General features: G+C 32.8%; 1 protein-coding gene across 1 annotated transcript in view; it reads left to right on the plus strand.

Annotated features, from left to right (window-relative positions):
- The first annotated feature begins 1,166 nt into the window (after nucleotides 1-1,166).
- The window catches only part of LOC145739253 (sialin), a 66,461-nt gene continuing 45,910 nt past the window's right edge, over nucleotides 1,167-21,717 (plus strand). Inside the window, exon 1 of the mRNA XM_081994721.1 lies at nucleotides 1,167-1,344. The gene's annotated coding sequence lies outside the window, so the exon portion shown is untranslated. The remainder of the gene's footprint in view (nucleotides 1,345-21,717) is intronic.

Below are 21,717 nucleotides of genomic sequence, written 5' to 3' on the forward strand. Positions count from 1 at the left end.
GAAGCAATGAACCTAATTATTAAATTATATTAAACTAAATTATCTACTCATTATGACAACATAACAATTTCAATTGCTTAATTTATTTAAAAAACTTAAAGTACCAAGTACGTAATCCACTAGGTATATTTTATTGACAAGTGTGACACTTTATTGGTTTCGGAAGGTCTGTAGCTACTAAAAAACGAAATAAAAACTTTAGATCCGTATTTGAAAAATTGAAGTTGATGATGGTATCTAAAAAGCTGTTTTCTTGAAGAGCATAAAAAGTGCCTACAGAAGGTGCCATTGATTTTCCAAAATAATCACTAATAAAGTGGTAAAAAAAGGTGGTTAAGTAGAAATTTGATTTTTTTGGTTTTGGTCGGATATCTCTGAAAGTAATGAAAATTAAAAAAAAAATCTCGAATTATTTAGTAATAAAATGCGCAACTTTGCCTCCATTTAACAAAGTTCTATCAACTATAGTTTCTGAGATAGCAATGCTAATGCATCGAATTGGTAACGCCCTGTATGTTATACCCTGTAAGTTTATCCAAATAAAGCCTAAATAAATATTCAGGTAACAACCATCGAATATTCTGAATATTACATAAATATCTATTAAAAATCTTCTATAAATCATCAAAAACTGTCGCGTTTAATTATTCATAGAATATGTTAAAGAGATTATTTTATGGATATTGAATATTATTTCTGGAGTAAATTTTGTTATTTGAGATTACGGCTCATCAGAGAGGATATAAGGCTTGATAACCAAAGAACAAAACCTACGTTGTACCTACATCGACATATTATTAATAACTATGTTGAAGAGTGAAGATTCATAAAAAACGTTGGAACTTTGCAGATTTAAAAAATTTAGGGTAAAATATAGCTGATCACCCCCTGTTTATTGTACGAAATTCACATTCACAACAACTAGCTTGGACTACCAAAATCCAAAATGTGCTGCCACACATGCACAAATCTATAATAAAACCGAGTTTACATTTTTTGTGGCTTGAGTTCACGAACAAAATTAAGCTGCAACCAGATTAAGCGCGCAACATACACGTCTCGATCCTTTTCCAAAAACGAGACAAAATCGCGTAGCAGCTTTGAATGAGGGGAAAATTGCGCATGCTTTACGTCGTCCCATTATAATTTTCAAGTTTTTCAGGCTTCAAGGTGGATTAGAATGTAACCGGCGGGAGAGTAGAGTAGGGTTTTGTCGAAGTCGACTTTGCAGTGGCGTCCCGCGCGATTTTACGTGTCTTTGTGTCCATGCTGCGCTCGTAATCGTCAACAAAAAGTGCGAACTTTTTGGGTTATATGCGTAAGCGTTAATTGCTTACTTTTTTGGTGAGTTTTGTTGTAATATTTATTGACCGTTTAACTGACGATAATTGCGTAACGCAAAACTTCAACGTTTTTCCTACGCTCTATGGAAACTTAAATATTGTGCGTAGTGTACATAACATTATAGCGTCATTAATTCAAATTTTTAGTTATTGTGCGATTTAATAAAGTAACAGTTACGACTAATTTTTACAGATTTTTGACAATATACAACAAAAATGTAACATATTTATAGTTGATTGTGTTTCAAATAAATAAGGAAGTGATATATTTAGGATGAATTTGATAAAGTATTATTTATCTACAGAAAACCTAAAATATTTGTACAGGGTCTTTCACTGGGGACTGACTCTAACCCCTCTTTTTGGGTTTCCCTGTATGTAATTAAAGAAACTGAGATAGCCATTTGATGTAGTTTAAAAAGTTGAATCAAAAAATGAGTACCAAAATATTCCTAACCTCCAAATAGAACAGCTACAGCCAATAATGATGTTTTTTCTAATGGATCACCCGGTATATTTAACTATTTTCGGAATGCGTTCAAAACTCTGCAAATATTTTTACAAAAAAAAAAAATAATTTTAATAATCTTTCGAAATTTGTCTTTTGACTAACCTTGTATATAAAAAAAATTATAGAGAGGACCATTCATTAATTATAACTCTGGAATCATAGCCATAAACAAATAGAATATAAGCCATGTTTTACAATTTTACAACAAACTAAAATAAAATTTAAGAAATCAAAAAAGAAAAAAAAAATTTTTATTTTGTTGTTATTTTTGGATTCAACTTTTTAAACTACATCAAATGGCTATCTAAGTTTTTTTAATTACATACTGGGAAGTCAGAAGAAGGGGGTTGGTCAGTCCCCAGTGAAACACCCTGTACCACTATGTCTGTCTGTGTACAGATGAAAACTGTAAATAAATACACGATCGACGACATTTTAATAATTTGTTTACCGCATTGCCAAATTTCTTCGTTTCTCAGATTTCGACTGCATTTTTTTCAATTTTTTTTGTCATCTATACCACAATCTACATTTAGGAGCGTCACAATGGAGATCACGGTAATTTGAAGAGATACAAGGAAGTTTAAGTTGGAGCAAATTTGAGGAATTAGGAGTGAATTAAAATGCCGCTATAAAAATATAAAAATTCTTAGTACTCACGGAGATATCCAAAAAAAAAAATTTTAGAAAAATTGTATGTTTTTATTTTTTACTAATTTATTTGTTATGATAACTGGAAACAAAACTTTTCCTCTTCTACTACGGGACATTATAATTTTTTCATTTTTCATATTCGACGTTTTGTTTTTTAGTTACCATCATCAACTTTCATTTTTCTTATTGGCGTCATATGGAATTTTTGCATATTTGAATAAAGCCTATCTTTATGATTATAATGACGTACCATATGTTATGGTTCAGTCTTGGAATTTCGTAAAAGTCACGACAATTATGTTTTTGCAAGGAGCACCTTGAAAATGACATCTCAAAAATCCGTCGAACGGTCAAATGACACTACTCCACGTGATATTATTGCCATTTGCAAAAGAATGATCATGTGACCAACTGTCAGATGATGACACGAAACTCGCTCTAATCTAATAAATTGTTGACTGATATTATGTACAGGGTGTTTCAAATTCGAGCCACATCATTGGCATCTCAGCAAAAGTAGGTCGGTTAGATTATGGCAAAGTTGCGCAATTTAGGCCCAGTTGTACAACAGTGGTTCAATCTTAGAATCTGGTTCAAGTCAGAAACGTCACTTTGACAGCAATGCATTTCATATGGCAAAGTTCCAGTAAAAAAGTACCAGTCGCAGTTTAACTGAACTAGTCTTTGAACTGTGATTGTACAACTGGACCTTAGAGTACAATAATAAGTCGTTTAAACATTTGAAAAATTCCGATTACTTCCGGAGATATCCGAAAAATACGAAATTTTGGAAAATCTTTTTTATTTTGTTTTGAGCTTATGTGAAGAGATAATTCAAAGTGATTGACACTTTGTCATTGCAACTTTTTCTGCCCTATAAAATGGCATACTTTGTTTTTTCTGCGACGTTTAATTTTTTTTGTAACCATTATCAACTTTACCTTTTTAAATACGGACCTAGATTTTTTATTTTAATTGCTCTCTTTAATCCAAACAGTACGGTATGCAATATAACCTATTTTATTTTCAACTATGTATGTAATAGCATTATTTCTTACGTGTAAACCAAGTGGTGTGCCGTTTAGAAGTATAGCCATTTGCGTCCGATAGGAATTCGGGTTTTTGCGCGTCAGGAATTTCAGATAGTACTGAGGTTGGTTAAAAGTAACGACACGGTTATATTCGGTTTGGAGGCGAAACTGGTAGCCTTTGGGTTGTTGTGTGTGCAATTATACTAGGGATAAGTGGATACATTTGCCTGGTACTAGGTGAGGGCTTATTCTTATTTTTTATTGTAATGAAGTTGTTTTTTCCATATAGTTTTCTTCCGCCGAACGCCTAACACCAAATAAACGGCCATTATACCCAGTCGTCTGCGTTTTATTTCACCGTTGGTTTTCTGGGTTGGATTTCGAGTCCACATCGCAAATACTCCGAAAAGAACCTGCTACAGTGGAAAGCTGAAAATTACTTGCTTTTTCTTTCCACCCGGGTGGAAAGTGAGTACTTTCCACCCGGTTGTATGTCAATATGCTTTTTGTCATATCTGGGCTTACTTTTTACAGTTCTTCCGCGACCTCTGCAACAGCTTGCAGCGCTCAGGTGGTGTATGACAAGTAATATCTACGTCTTCAGAAATCTCCATATTAACAGCACTTTAAGAAACGTTTCAGCTTAAAATATTGAAAACACAATAGTATGCAAACCACGGTGGAAAGTTTAATTTATGTCTCGATATAAAGTATCTCGACAGAAATCAAACACTTTCCACCTAAGTATGTACTATTGCAATTACATTTTCGTTAAAAATTGTTTTTCTTCACTTGTTAGAAAAATAACTATATTAGAATGTTTAAATTTTTGGAAAAAAAGAAAATATAATAGAACAAGGGCTATACGCGACCTAGAACAATTCAACGGGCAATAACCAGCAACTTGCTTAGAAGATCACAAAAATGTATTGAGGTGCAGGGAGTGTGGATCGAGTATTTACTGTAATGTTATATTTTTGTTTAGTGCTTTGTTTGGTAGTTAAACGTCTTACTAACAAATAGCTAGTAATAGAGATAATAGATAAATTTAATAGAAAAACAAGTTTTATCCCGTTTGTAATTGCAAAATATGTCATATAATGCATACCGTAATGTATGGATTAAAGAGAGCGATTAAAATAAAAAAATCCAGGTCCGTATTTAAAAAAGTAAAGTTGATGATGGTTACCAAAAAACGAAACATCTGAGGAATAAACTAGATATACCATTTTACATAGCTGAAAAAGTTGCAATGACGAAGTGTCAATCATTTTGAATTATCTCTTCAAATAAGCTTAAAACAAAATAAATTCAATTCAAAATTTCATTATTTTTTGGATATCTCTGGAAGTAATAGGAATTTTTCAAATGTTAAAACGGCATATTGTTGAAGTCTAAATTGCGCAACTTTGCCCAAATTTAACCGATCTCGTATCTCTTACCGTTGCTGAGATCCCAATGATGTGGCTCGAATTTGAAACACCCTTGTACAAGGTGTCCGGATTTAGTGTGTTTTGATGTTTTTTTTTGGTTTTTGTGTTTTTCAATGTACTCTTTGTGAAGATACAATTTGTGATATTTTAGCTAAACTGTAACAAAATACATTTTAATTAAGTAAAATCCTATCTAATATAGCGTTCCTAAAACAAAAACTTAAAAACAGATGATGGTTGTCAAAAACTGTTACTTTTTATATCATTAATGATAATGCTACGTTGTAAAAGAAGGAAAAGTGACACGGTAAAATTTTTTATTTAATCATTTATTTTTAGATACCTCATCAAATAAATCAGAAAGATCCAGAAAAGTGTGATAAAACTGGATAAAATCACATCAATCAACAGTTAATTAGAATGTCACAGGGGTTTCCGTGACGTTTAACATTTAACAGTGTCACATGCTCATCGGTTTGAAAATGTCAATGATGTCACGTGAAGAATTGTTGAGACCCTTTATTAAAACATAATTTCGTTATTTTCATTAAACTGCCAATTTGAACAATATCATATGACATATCATCGTAATCAGAATCAATCGCCCATTTCAAAAATGTAAAAATCCATTGTTGCGTCTATAAGAAAAATCAAAGTTGATGATGGTAACTAAAAACCCAAACGTCAGAACTGAAATTTGATTTTGTCACGTTATAGAGGAGGAAAAGTGGCAATTGGAAAGTAGTCTTTTGTTTGCAGTTATCTTATCAAATAAATTAGTAAAAGAAAAGATTTTCAAAATTTCGGTTTTTTTTGACAACTCCGGAAGTAGGTACCTACTCAGAAATGTTTTAAATTTTTAAAGCGGCATTTTAATCGACTCCTAATTATTGCTCAAATTTGCCCCATTTTAAACTTGAATGAAAAGTTGAAAAGCTTAAAAATTCTTTATAAATTTGAAATTAGGTGGGTTATGGTGCGAAAACCTTAACCATAAAATAATTTACGTCAAAAATAGTTTGCCCGTTCGACACCAGATGGCACTGAAATGGTTTTTGTGTTTCACTTTTTAACATGGAACCCGCATTTCTTAACCTTGTGTGTTTTGTGACGGGCACCCTGTATAATAGTCGTCATGGAAGTATTTACTTAAGTGTGATTTATGCTATGAATGCTGAAGGAATCCTGAATTGAGAGGGAGGGGATATGGAGGATATACAGGGTGTAACTAATACGAGTAGTCATAAACTAATAAGTACGAGTATAGGTATAATCATAGGTTATATCCCGAGACGTTCAAGTTTTATCGGGTAAACTGTGCATAGGTGATTTTGTGCAAAATTTTGCTTGGAAAATGATTGAGACTAAATAATTCGACGATAGAATTAAGAATAGATAGATAGAATAATTAGATATTTAATTTCCAAAGAATTATTTAGTCGAAACCATTTGCCTAAAAGAAAAATTTTGCAAAAAACCTCCAATGCACATTTTACGTGATAAAACGTGAACGCCGAGGGGTATATGTCAAGATTATTTCCTGAAAACTCACATTTTAGTTTATTAACAAGAAAACACCCAAGTTAGAACACAAATACTAAACTAAACGTGATGAAATTAATGATAATATTGAACTCACCCCAGCAGACGACAAATTTTCGTTCAGCCATGTATATTTTTGTTTACATTTCAGATTGACAATCAGACGTCATAATATTTTAATTTTTGTAATTTTTTAATGGAAACTACGTTATAGTGATTTATTAATGGTTAATATTGAAGAAAATAGCTTAAATTTTATAAGTGTCTAAATCCCGTTTCGTTTAATATCAAATTTTCTTCAAAAAACGTATTCGAAAAAGGTAGGTGGTGTTTAATCACTGTTAAATTTTAGCAGCCAGGGATTTATTCAGTATACAGTGTGGAACAGCCAAATGGAATAAATTCGATAACGAATAAATGAGAGCGTGTTGGGAAAAACGCTTGGACACGTCGATTTGTATTTTTAGATGCGCATTTATTAAAAAAAATAAAAATTATATAGGGTGTGTCATGTGACAGTGGCCGATACCAACTTTCTTATTTTAAATACAACCCCCTGTATATTATTAGTTTTTTGGATTCTTCAGAAAATTCTAGACATAATTCATGTACAATGTCCCATACCTATCTTAAACTGTTTCGGAAATATTAAGTGTTTTCAGATGTATTACAACAATTAACATTAAAAAATAGCTATTTATGTAACTAGTTACGAAAAGATCGATTTTGTGTAACGAATGAATGTTTGTAGGACGAGCGCAGCGAGGTCCTACAATTTGAATGAGTTACACAATAAGACATTTTCGAAACGTGTTGCATACATAATTTTTTCTAATTTTGATCAAAAAGCGGTAAAAACCATCTTTTAAAGTGATTTAACACAAATATTCACTTTCATAGCACCTTGTATAAACAGTGACAACGACATGTTATGATGGATGTCGCCCATATGTTTCTACGGAAATGCATAAAAACAGGGAGTGATGAAATGAACTTTTCATAACCAGTTACATAAAGTGATACTTTATAACATAATAATTATAATAACTAGTTACATAAAGTGATACTTTATGTAACTAGTTACATAAAGTAAAACGTTTTGTCACTCTAATCAGTTTTGAAAAGTGTCACTTTATATGCCAAAATTAGAAAAAGAAAATTATTTTATTTCACAAATTCGCTACATTACACTCAATACTTATTTTCACGAACATTTTCAACATCTCTTACATTGAAATTAATGTTTTTTTGTTTTTTTTTTACATTATTTGTAAAATAAAATAATTTTCTTTTTTTAATGCAATGGGCCTATCCCACATATCATAAATTTTTGTTTTAATGACTGGAATCGAAAGAATAGGATCAAAAAACTAATTTTTCATATTCTTGAAGAAAAAATTATGGTCGTAAATGTTCCTACATTAGTTTGAATTTGTCCATTAAATTTAAAAGATCTGTTTTGGCGCGCATGTGACGTACGTAGTTCTGGGCGATTTTATTGGCTGTTGCTCGCCAACTGTTTCACTTCTTGTCGCTGATTGGTTGATAGTGTAGTACGTCACCGGCGGCGGGCGTTTAAAACATGAGATTAATGTAGTTTTTATCATCATATTTTTTCTATTTAGACTTAATATTTTTGAAAACAAAAAAATACGGGTATAATATTTTCAATCCGTCTTTGTAGTTATGAAATAAAAAAAAATTGTGGGACAGGCCCATTGTTGACGTGTCCAAGCGTTTTTCCCAACACGCTCTCATTTATTCGTTATCGAATTTATTCCATTTGGCTGTTCCACACTGTATAACGGCTCTCATTGGTCGAACTAGAAAGGTTCATTGAATTTTATTGGCTGCTAGTACAATGAGGGAAATAATCGGGGGCAATACCATAAGAGCTCAGATTTAGCCGGATAATTTTTGTGCTTGTCTTAGAACACTTTATGTTTGGTGTAACTGCACGAGACCTGTTGTAACTAAATCACGAGAGCGTAGCTCGAGTGATTTTGCCAAACAGGTCGAGTTTTGTACCATAAAGAAAGTATGAGAAGACAAGCGGAAAAATTATCCTGTTCAAAATCTGAGCTCGAATGGTATTTGATAAGACAATTCCATGAATAATCAATAATATAATTAGACTGCTACTGTGTTGTACTGGCAGAAATACATTTTTCTGGTTCTTTTGATTTTCTACAGTAGAACTCTAGCCGAAGCGAGCCATAACCAAAACAATACGAACAAACATCAAAATTGACAGTGCCAGCAAAAACCTCAAGGTGAGACATTGCAACAATAGAAGTGTAGTGAAAATCCGTGGAAACGATGAAATCAACAGCAAAATTTATCCGATTTTTTTATCCGCTAGCAAACTCTCTTCCTTCCTTATTAGCCGATAGCAAACCGTGTTTTGATGACGTATATATGGCATTTTTTGTACATGAGTGGAATTGTCGGGGGTAATTGCACAAGTGCATAAAAATTACCGATAATTTTGCGTGAAAACTTGTTATCTCTTAACTGCATGAGTTTATTTTCATAATTTTTTGGCGAAAGAGCCCGACACCGAAGGTGGAGGGCTTTTTTAGAAAAAAATATGAAAATGACCGAATGCAGTTTGGAAAGATAACAAGTTTGAACGCAGAATTATCAGGTCATTTTTAAGGCACGAATGTAATTTTGGGGAATATTTCCCGAATAAAGAAAATGTTTTGGATTTGCTGCCACTATAGATTGCTCAATGGAGCTCAATGAGCAAGTTCCAAACCGTTCATTAATTTTTGTTGACATCGCGTTTGACATTGTTTGGTTATAAAAAGTCAAAAAACTGCGCAAAGACAACAATTAGTGTACTAGCAATAGGCCCTACAACAATGCAGTCGTTATAGATACGTACAGTGCAATTATCGAAATGCAATTATCACTTTAGAATGCAATTATCGCTGTCATTCTGGTGAAAATGCACTGCTCATATGGGACATTTAACACATGAGGGAAATATTCGGGGGTAATTGCACAAGTGCATAAAAATTACCGATAATTTTGCATGAAAACTTGTTATCTCTTAACTGCATGAGTTTATTGTCATATTTTTTTGGCGAAAGAGCCCGACACCGAAGGTGGAGGGCTTTTTTAGAAAAAAATATGAAAATGACCGAATGCAGTTTGCAAAGATAACAAGTTTGAACGCAGAATTATCAGGTCATTTTTAAGGCACGAATGTAATTTTGGGGAATATTTCCCGAATAAAGAAAATGTTTTGGTTTTGCTGCAACTATAGATTGCTCAATGGAGCTCAATGAACAAGTTCCAAACCGTTTATTAATTTTTGTTGACATCGAGTTTGACATTTTTTGGTTATAAAAAGTCAAAAAAATGCGCATGGACAACAATTAGTGTACTAGCAATAGGCTCTACAACAATGCAGTCGTTATAGATACGTACAGTGCAATTATCGAAATGCAATTATCACTTTAGAATGCAATTATCGCTGTCATTCTGGTGAAAATGCACTGCTCATATGGGACATTTAACACATGAGGGAAATATTCGGTAGTAATTGCACGAGTGCATAAAAATTACCGATAATTTTGCATGAAAACTTGTTATCTCATAACTGCATGAGTTTATTTTCTTATTTTTTTGGCGAAAGAGCACGACACCGAAGGTGGAAAAAAATGACGGAATGCGGTTTGCAAAGATAACAACTTTGAACGTAGAATTATCAGGGAATTTTTAAGCACAAATGTAATTTTGGGGAATATTTCCCGAATAAAGAAAATCATTAAAAACAGAAAGAACACAACAATATTAAATAAATAAAAAAAAACATAAGGAAACCAGTTGAACCATGTTTTTAATTGTCGGGGGCAATACCACAAGAGCTCAGATTTAGCCGGATAATTTTTGTGCTTGTCTTAGAACACTTTCTTTTTGTTCCATAAAGAAAGTATGAGAAGAGAAGCGGAAAAATTATCCTGTTCAAAATCTGAGCTCGAATGGTATTTGATAAGACAATTCCATGAATATAATCAATAATATAATAAGACTGTGACTTTCTTGTACTGGCAGAAATCAATTTTTCTGGTTCTTTTGATTTTCTGCAGTAGAACTCTATCCGAAGCGAGCCATAACCAAAACAATACGAACAAAAATAAAAATTGACAGTGCCAGCAAAAATCTCAAGGTGAGACATTGCAACAATAGAAGTGTAGTGAAAATCCGTGGAAACGATGAAATCAACAGCAAAATTTATCCGATTTTTTTATCCGCTAGCAAACTCTCTTCCTTCCTTATTAGCCGATAGCAAACCGTGTTTTGATGACGTATATATGGCATTTTTTGTACATGAGTGGAGTTGTCGTTACCGTCGTGGTATTTTCGATTTGTGTTATCGCTGTAATTTTCGATAACACCCCTCCTCATATGGGAGATTTTACATATGAGGGAAATATTCATTATTATATGTACCTACATCAATACATAACCCAGATACACGTTTGTTTATAGGTTTAGACCAATGGTAATAATTAATTAACTAGAAACAATATACAACAAACAACAAAAATTTCGATAAATATCAGTTTTCATTGATTTCAGAATTATCTATTACTTTCCATTCTCCTTCAACTTTTTTGAGATGAACCACATTTCTTCGGAATTCTTGTTTGGTTTCGTCATTCTGGATATTTACGTCACACTCCTGTTTTTCTCTTACGGTATGAGGAGTGGAATGGAAATTTGGTGTTAGCTTATTTTCTTTGACTAAATTTTTTACATATACTTTGTCGCCTATTTCTATATAGTGTCGTCTTTGGCTCTTCTTTTCTTATCGCTATAGTTTTTTCCGTCAAGCTTTTTTAATGTATCGCGATTTCTAACCTCTTCGTCCACAATAGTTTAGTAATAATAGTTTTTAGTAGTATTTTATCTTTGAACTATCTGCGAAAAAACAGTTCTGCTGGTGGCTTTCCAGTGGTAGAAAGGGGGGTTGCGTTGTACATCATAAGGTAATTTTATAATTCTTGTCTCCGGTCAGTTTTTAACTACTGACTAATTTTGAGACGCTTTAGTATATTCCGGTTTTGCCTTTCAACCTCTCCATTTTGTTGGGACCAGTAGGGAATTGTATTAAACAATCGAATTCCAGATATTCTGCAAAACTCCTTCATTTCATTGCACTGGAATTGTTTTCCGTTGTCCGCTGTTAAAGAACGGGGAAATCCTAATCTAGAGAATATTTCCTGGAGAACTTTGATTGTGTTTGTTGTCGTGATTGTTGTCATGATTTTAATTTCTTGGTAGCGACTAAAGTAGTCAATTATAACAAACAAACACAACAAACAGATAATGGCCTGAAGGTAGTGATCCAAGGAAATCAACGGCAACATCTATCCATGCTTCGGCCGGTAATTCTCGCCTTTTCAATGGGTTAGGTCTTTCTGGAACTGACACCAAATGTACAACCTTTACAGCTCTTTACGACTATTTACTTAGTCTCTCTATTAATAAGAACACTTCACTTCACTATGTGGGTAAATAAATACATTCAATTTGGCCCACCCTGTACATGTTCTTCTACGTCAAATGATTTTCCGACCGTGGTACTGTTACATAAACGTGAAAATGGAACAGCTATATTAATTTTTCCCGGGCGGTATGTAACCTTAAACTTGTACGAATGTAACCGAAGAACCCATCTTTCGATACGTACACACGGTTTAGACTTTTCCCCAAAAATCACTTCTAGAGGTTTATGGTCCCGTAACCAGCTCAAAGTCATCTTTACCGTAAAGGTACATGTAAAAATGTTCTACTGCCAACGCTTCCTTCTCTGGCAGTATCGCTTTTCACAGTCCGAAAGACTTTTATTTCCGAATGCAATTACTCGATGACCAGTGGAGTCAAATTTGATTAAAATGGCTCCTAATCTCTAACAGGGCTGCAATAACTTTTGAGTTTGGTTTTGTGGATCGTAATACCCTAAAGTTTTAATTTTTGATAGTGCTAACTTGAGCTCATTAAAACAGGTACGTTGGGCAGTTTTCCAATACTTGCTTATGTCAGCATTTTTCCCTAATTTTAAATTTAATATTTTTCTTAGAGGTTCTGTGAGAGATGCTAAATTAGGAATCCATTTACCTATGTAGTTGATTAACCCTAGAAAGCTTTGTAATTCTTCTATAGTGTTAGGAGAACGGAAAGATCTAACCACAGAAACATATTGGTCAAGAGGCCTAATTCCTTGTGGTGACAACTCGTGTCCCAGAAATTAAATGCATGTTACATTGTAAATATCTTTGTTTTTGTTTAAAAGGACATTATTGTATATCAATATTTCTAAAGTTGATTTTAATCTAATATTATGCTCGTTTTCGGTTCTTCCAAATATTATTATATCGTCTATGAAATTTACAGTTCCCTCACATGGCAATAGAATGCGTTCCATAATTTTTTGCCAAAATTAAATATATTGGAAAAGACGTTTACTTGAGATGAAAGTGGTTATATACTTTGAATTTTCACGTATTTCAATATGGTGAAACGCATCTTTAATATCTAATCGTGAGAAATTTGGTAATAGTTGCTCCATATTGTCGGTAAAGGGTGGTTTTCTCTCATTATCGCTTTGTTAGCATTTCGCATGTCAATGCACAGTCTCCAACAACAGGCTTTAATATGGATACCATGGGTGAGACCCACTTGGATGGTTCATTCACAGGTTCGATGATGTCTGATGCGAGCAATTCTCTTATTTTTTGTTTACTTTAATTTCTAGCGGAATCGGAGTCCTGCGATATGGTTGAACTACCGGTTTCACTGTCTCATTAATAGGAATTTTTAGGAATTCAGAATGGACATTGATTTGCGAAATATTTATGCCTATCCGAAGAACATTTAAAGATTGTGCTGTATCCTTTCCTAACAAATTCTTCGTACCGTTCTTGACCACATAAAATGTTTCTTTACTTGTAATTTCGTTAACACTTATCTGAGCTGTAAAACTACCTAAAAGTTCAAGAGGTTTATTACTAGCATACGCTACAAAAACTTTATTAGGGTCGTTTGTCTGATCAGTGATCTGTAACCATTACTTTAGAATATTTTAGGTAATTCCACGTATACATTTGTCCACAATATTACATTTCCTACCTCAATCTATAACCATTTGTGCTGGAACTCCTCCAATGCTACACATTACCTCGAAATCGCTGTCAATATGAAACACATAGTTCATAAAATATAATTTTTTTTTAAGTTTTATTCGATTATGATTTATTCTTAAAATAAGAAAGTTATGTCGATTATTGATAAAATGGAAGGCAGTAGAAATAAACTAAGCACGCCACTGGAATCACATCAAACAAGTGCCTTAAAAATGTAAAATTAAAATTTTACTTCGATATTATATATAATGATACAAAAAAGTTGTGAAGAGTTTTCAAAATGTGCAAAATTCGAAAAACGCCCTCTAGCGCCGCAAAATCCTTTTCCTGTCAAAACACACTAAATCCGGACACCCTGTATATTTAGCATCCATGCAGTTGATGTAAGCTGTAAGATTTAGGAGTAGGAACATAATACACCAAAATAACGAAATTTTAATGGTTTTTTATTTTCACTAATAATATACAGGGGTTCGGGTTCCATTTAGAAAAACACAACTTTCAATGTTTTTAGGACAGACGACAAAAACATTAATTTTCAGCCGCCCTCTATAATTATTTCAGAATCCTGAAGGTCACATGACCATTATTTAGTTTTAAACTGATGTTTTTCAAAGTCACACGTGACTCTTTTTACAGTGCTATATAATTATTTTGTGCTATTCTATATAACTTTTACAGTAATATATAAAATAGTCGCGTTACGATTTTTAATAATCAAATTTATTTATAAAAGTCATGTGACTATTTTTTAATGCCAAAACGGAATCCTGAAGTCACGTGATTGTAAATGGCAAAATATTATTTAGAGGGTTTCGTAACCGTTTTTCAACTGATATTTTGAACTGATATTTTGAAAATCATGTGACTTCTTTTAAGGTGCAAACGGTCACGTAACTATTTTCAATCATCAAGTTTTATTTTAAAAATCACGTGACTCTTTTTTAACGTCACGTAACTTTTTTCACAGTGAAAATGGTCACTTGACGATTTTAATGGTTTAATTCCTGTTTCCCCAACACTTCCAAAGTCAATTTTAAGTACAACTTAAGCTAAGTTGAGATTTGAATGTGACAGATCAGGTGATGAAAATATCACAGTCTAAACTAAACTTATCTAAGCTGTTCTTAAACTCAACTTAGCCAATGTTGGGGAAACGGACATAAGTTATTTTTAAAAGGTCTAGTGACTCTTTTTTTAAATCTAAACTTAACGTCTCCTAATTGTTTTTACGTTTAGTAAGGATATTTTTAAAGTCACGAATTCATTATGTATTACCTAAGTTAAGTATAAAATTTAGCAACCGGCTGTGAATGAGTAAAAATTTAGGCACTGTATAGAACTCGTGATTTAAGAACCGTTTGCGCCATTTTTTGAACTAGCTGGGTTGATTTAATATCCGTACGACATTTGATTAAAGAATAGATAAGGAAAGAGTTCTTTAATAAAAGTTCTTCACACTGTTAACTGCTGCTTAACTGTGAACAGATATTGATATGATGCTGATAAAAAATTCATTGGGACGTCATTTCCGTCATTTTGATTCTAACTTTTCTTTTGACTGAATATAGTATCCACCTTCTAATTGGACTCTATCAGGTATTTTAGTTAATAATGGAACTTGTTATTTTAAAGTCAAGTAGCTGGGTGGATAGAATTGATTACAGGAGTTTTCCAATAAGATACAAATTGATAAAATTGTAACCGATCCTCCGATTAAAAAATTTCATCAGATTTCAAAGTTTACTTTTTGGTTCATACTAATCATCATAGATTAACAGTGTTAATTATTATAAGTATTATTAGAATACAGGTCACATATCTATATTCTCCCATTAACGTCTTAATAATTAGTAATGACTTCCTTTAGCGACAAACTACGACTTACATTGGAATGCACATTATCATCATATCGCAATGATTTTTGTGTTGTATCAATGACATTAACTAATGTGTAACGTATTCTATTCCATCTTATTTTTGTAAAATATATGAAAATATCAAACAGTTAATATCACATAAAGAAGTTATTGTTAATAAATTTCATTTATCTACTTTGCATATGCGGGAGAAGCGCCAACCTTTAATGGCAAGTATCGGCGTTTATCTGGAATGACCGATAAATCATATCAAGTTAGGAAATATTAATTATCTTTAAACAATATGCATGTCTAATCAGAACTATTTAAAAATTTAATTGTTTTCATTTAAATCAAACTCGTTAAAAGTACTTATACTACCGATTTTTTAAAATAAAGGTTAAACTTTTGATAAGATATTCATTATGACGGTGACGTAATTAAATAAGTGGCGTTTAGATAATTTAGGTTTCACCATCATTATGAACAAATAATACCTTGGAAACGGTGTAGGTAATAGTATTCATAACCCTGAAACCTTTTTTAATATTAGCAATGGCATTTTTATCCTTTCATGCCATAAAAACTATGTATTCGCTACCTTAGGATGCTCTTGAGTTTTTAGGTAATAAACTGTCGTTAGATTTGCTGCATTTCCTTTTATATTTTTCTAAAATTTCGTCTAGCTTTTGCAATTTTCACTGACTGAGGACTATCAAAGTCACAAAATTCAGGTAAAATAAACAGTAAATACCGGTAAAGGCAAACCTTACTTTTCCATGTCAGAAACAGTAAAATAATTGCTGAATTAGGTGAAACATAAAACATTGTATGCACCACCATAGGCCCTCGGGCTGTTTAGGCCTCATGGACATTATACTCTCTCTAACGCCCTTAGTACATAAATAGCTATAATTACATGACCATAACTGTGTGTACCTACTTATAATAGTTATTTACATTACTAGTGTGGTATGAGTATTTTTGTAGACACGAGTGAGAAATATTGTGTGGTGAGCACACGTGCCTAATATTTTATTAAATTTCGTTCTATTATGAGTTAATTATTGTACGCTTATCGCTATCGTACTCACTGGTGAACTAATAGTTACAACAAGTGACGAGTGAATAAATACGTTTGTCCACGCCTAGCCAATGATGCACTAATTTTAATTTTCAGCGTGTTGACTGAAGCTAAATGAAGCTCACATAACGTCGGAGTGATTAATGAGGGGAAATACTGATTATTATTCCCTCTCGACCTAAAGGCGATCGCCCACCAAGAATGCATCAAGCATGAAACATGCGATGTGGTATTTCTGGAATATAGACAAGACATCCACTTATGTCTTTGGAATTACTGCTAATTTACAATACCATCTTCTTCACAAATCCATCCCAGTAACACAGTACAGGAGTTTGCCAAATTATTAAGTATACTCCATGATTTATACTTGCAACATTCTTGGTGTAAGACCGTCATTAGTTCTGTGGTTTGCCAAGTTGACATTGACAACGTCAGTGCCCTCGTTGTTCTAGGCGGCGTTTGCTGCCAGAAAAATCAAAGCATGGGATAGAAACAGTATCCACATAAAAGAACATCAACTTTTCCTTTCACTTGGCGTTAGTGGTAATAATGGACAGTGGTCGTGAACAAAGTATCGTATTACCCTCATTTTTTATGGCCATTAATCCCACGGGAGATTAATGGCTATCATAAAAAGCAGAATAATATACTTTTAAATCACTGGTTTTATAATAGCTATTTACGTAACCAGTTACGAAAAGATCGATTTTGTGTAACGAAAAAAATTTTTTTCTAATTTTGGCATATAAAGTGACACTTTTCAAAACTGATTAGAGTGACAAAACGTTTTACTTTATGTAACTAGTTACATAAAGTATCACTTTATGTAACTAGTTATGAAAAGTTCATTTCATCACTCCCTGTTTTTATGCATTTCCGTAGAAACATATGGGCGACATCCATCATAACATGTCGTTGTCACAGTTTATACAAGGTGCTATGAAAGTGAATATTTGTGTTAAATCACTTTAAAAGATGGTTTTCACAGCTTTTTGGTCAAAATTAGAAAAAATTATGTATGCAACACGTTTAGAAAATGTCTTATTATGTAACTCATTCAAATTGTAGGATACATACAAACATTCATTCGTTACACAAAATCGATCTTTTCGTAACTGGTTACATAAATAGCTATTATTACATTTTTACAATGAGTAAAAAGAACAAGTATCAGGAGGTAACAATAATACAAATTATAACCCGTTTGTGCATTAAGCGAGGGGGACGGAAGTTGATTGCGCATTCGCCTACTGCGCAGTTGAATTGACGCAGTCATTGAAAGTTTGGAGTTTCAAACCCGCAAAAATTTGTTGTTTGTATTTGTTGTAGTATAGTGTTAGTTTGTTTTGTTTGTTTGTGGTTCTTTAACAGTTGAGTTTTGCAAATTTAAATTAAGTTGTACAGTGGACAAGATTAAATTTAGATCTGATAGTGCCAACCGGAAGTTGACGGCCGCCATATTACTCCCCCCGCCTCCCCCTTGTTTCTGTCCCCCTCTTTGATTGCTATTGCTCCTTCCTGCTATGTTTACATTTTTTTTATTCATTGCATTTTTACGTCTTATAAAAAATAAACAACAAATATTTCATTTTTATTAAATTAGCACCGCGTCCCGCAGACGTGACAATAATGTTTGTTTGTTATTTACATCTGTAAATAAGCGAATGTCATTTAGATTTTAATTCGCAAGTGAATAAAACATTATTCCAATCGTTGCTAAGCGTTGATTAGTTGATCCATAATAGGACAATAGTTATTTATACAACAAGTGACTTAAACCATTTTGCATTGTATTCGAGTGAGTAAACAGTTCTTTATGTTTGCACCGCGCTTTGTAGATGTTTGTTTGTTTACATCTGTAAATAAGCGAGTGTAATTTAGAGTTAAAGCCAGCTTAAGAGAGATATTTAATTTTTTTTAAACCTCTAGTGAATAAAATATTATTTAAATCGTTACTACGAGTTGAACAGGACGAAACTGAATAATAGCCATTTATGTGTTAAAAGTGCGTTTTTAAGGCACGCCTGTGAAAGTTGACGAGCAAAGCGAGTTCTGAAATTCGCATGAATTCCTTCAATGATTCTTTATATTCGAGAAATTATTTTTCTGCAAACAGAAACCAGTTCCGTTTGTCAATAATTCCATAACGATCATTGTTGCCTTCAAAAATAAATTTGTTTGAAGGCTGTCATCCAATTTAAAAACATTTTGGGAATACAGTTTTTAATACGTTAATATCAACTTCGCCGCATAAGTGAATGAAGAAAGTGCCATGGAACAGATTGATAAGGCTGCAAGAAAGGCCACGTTGGGCCTACTACCTTAGAAGAAGAAGTCCCGACAATAGTACAAAATAGCATATAATTTTATAATGGTTTACTTTTAACAGTGCTTTAAAACGCGTTTTTAAAGCACTAAGCCCTTTAACTGCTTGTCCGAACGACGCAAAGCGGAGCAAGTGCAGTCTCGTGCGGGAAAGTACCACTTTCCGCACTAGTTAGGTAAATAACTATTAAATCATTCTGAATGACATTCGCCTATTTAGATGTGAACAAACAAACATCAATGCCACATCTACGGGGCGCGGTGCAAATTTAGTAAAACTGTAATTTTACTTACTCTCTTACTTATCAGAAAACCTAAAAAATGTCAGGAAGCAATTTGTAATAACAAGACTCGAGGACTTGTTAATTTACATATCTCAAAACTGGTTTATCATTCTTTATTTGTTTCGCACTGCACGATATAAGCTGTTAATAAATAATTGGGGTCATTGTTCGGCAAGCAACATTTTTGGATTGCAGCGCCCAATATTTTTTGCTAGTACTGAAATACAGAAGGCTTTTGCCGTTTTCAATGTTTATAGAGTAGATGTTTTTTGAGGTTTATTGTTCTCAAAAAGTAGAAGAGTTTCAAATTTTGTTAAATGGAGAATTTCAGTCATTTGTGTATCATGATATTTCAATAATGATATTTAATTGTAACTCAGACTAAAATAAATTGTAGCTCAGATTAAAGCATTTGTACTTTTTTTCGACTTAAAGCATCATTCACATAAACTTTATGGCTATTGCAACGGTAAGGTACATTATAAACTAATGGACGGTTCACACTTGTATACTGCGAAATTAATAACTTGATAGTAGTGCAAAACCTATCTAGCTTTTAGCTTTTACTCTTAAGTTTTACCACCTTAATACAAGCAACCAATAAAGAGAGCCATTTCAGACGTTTGACACATCCGTATTTTTGTTGTCAATTAATTGTTCAAAATTCGAAAGTTTGAAAGAATGCTTTTTTGTATTTGTTTATGAATGTCTGTTCAGTTTGTACCTAATTATCTTTTTTGAAGCAAATAGTCGAAGTCTAGACGATGGTTACTATTATTAGTATGTCGTTTATGTCTTGTGTTTCTGAAATCCTAACCTGATTCCTTTTTTATAATTTTAATTTTGATTTTATTGTGAATGATGTCATTTGGGTACTTCTTGCAGTGCACTTGCCATTATCAGTACAAATGCACTGCATGTTATGCAAATGTTACTTAATTTTTATTCGGGCAAATGTTTCAAAAAGTATCGATAATTTTGGATACACTTCTTATATCTATGATGAAAAGTTGGCGATTTTTTTATGGGAAATTTAGCGGCTAGATTGTTAACCACATCCAAAATTACTGGAATAAAAAAAAAGGTTTTTAACTTATTCTATGTTCTTCTTAGTAGACAAGTTTCTCTGTAAAGAATCCGAAAAGTAAAAAGTTGCTTACAAGAAAACACCTGTTTTGTTTTCTTTTACATACTTTGGAGTTAAGTTGGTTTAATAGTTCCAATCCTTAAACTATAATGTAGAATAAAATAATCTTTAAAATGATGTATAGACATATAGACTGACAAGTTACATAAATACATAAATAGTAAATATTAAATAACAAATTGTAGCTTGTAGCCCTAATTCCTTTACTTAAGCCGGAACCCAAAACAAAAACGAGAAAGTTAATAAAGTCATGTAGAAGCTATAATTTTTGTGATAATATTCATCTGTCAATGCTGGGTAGTCAACTAATACTAAAATTAAATTAATTTTTTTTCACAAGCCCCTTCGGTCATAAGCATGGATTCTATTCTTAATACTAATATTGATACTGTTAACTAAAATAAAATTTTGTTTTATAGAACTAGGTTTAACATTATTTTAAATTCTCAGTTGTCAACGGCGACGGACTTTTTGTAACTTTACGCCCCGTTGTCGTGGGAGACGATCGAAAACGCTCCTATTGTTTAACCCAACGATTCTCATCTTATAATATATTTTTCAACCGGCTGACCCTCTTACGCTTGATGTTTTTCAACATCATTAGATGCAAGCGGTTTGTTTTTCAGCTACCTACTTGTTCACGCTTTGCAAAACAAAATTATATACAAGAAGAGGTTAAGGTTTTTCCCACTCGTGGTATAATAGCCGCGCGGCGTTCTGTTGATCTCGTTCTTGATTTCACAATCAAGAACGAGAACCAGATACACAATTTAATATTTAGCTTTAAGAATTTTCCGTTGATGTTGTTTTGTCGGAATTTAGTGCAAAAAACGTCGCTTTTAAAGCAGTCTTGTTTTTTAACAGTTACACAGGACTGACGTTAGGTTATTTGCAGATTTGTGAAAAACAATAATGTAATAATATACAGGGTGTCTCTAAAAGGTCTGTACAAAATCCTATGACATATTCCTGACATCAAAATAAGCCGATTTGAAGCAACTTACCATAGTCCAAAATTGCTCCGTCTTCGAGATACAGGGTGGTAAAGTTAAAAAATAAAAATCGATTTTTTTAAATATAATGTACATTTTGTAACGTATTACTTTCAAATCTGGTACCCAGGGGTTTTTTGAGATGCGAAACCCGAATTTGGACGCATTTTTACTGCGGCCGGTAGGGGGCGCTTTACAGTGTACTTCTGATGGTTTTAAGTGACTGTAACTTTTTTCTCGGTCCAATTTTCTTATTTATTTTTTAAGGACATGATGTTTTAAATATTTTAAAGCAAAAAAGGTACTCCTGCTAAGAACCGCTAATGTAAACCGTTGTCGAGATATTTCG

The sequence above is a fragment of the Ips typographus genome, linkage group LG1, assembly GCF_016097725.1.
Source record: "Ips typographus isolate SLU linkage group LG1, UJ_Ityp_2.0, whole genome shotgun sequence".
Classification (NCBI taxonomy): domain Eukaryota; kingdom Metazoa; phylum Arthropoda; class Insecta; order Coleoptera; family Curculionidae; genus Ips; species Ips typographus.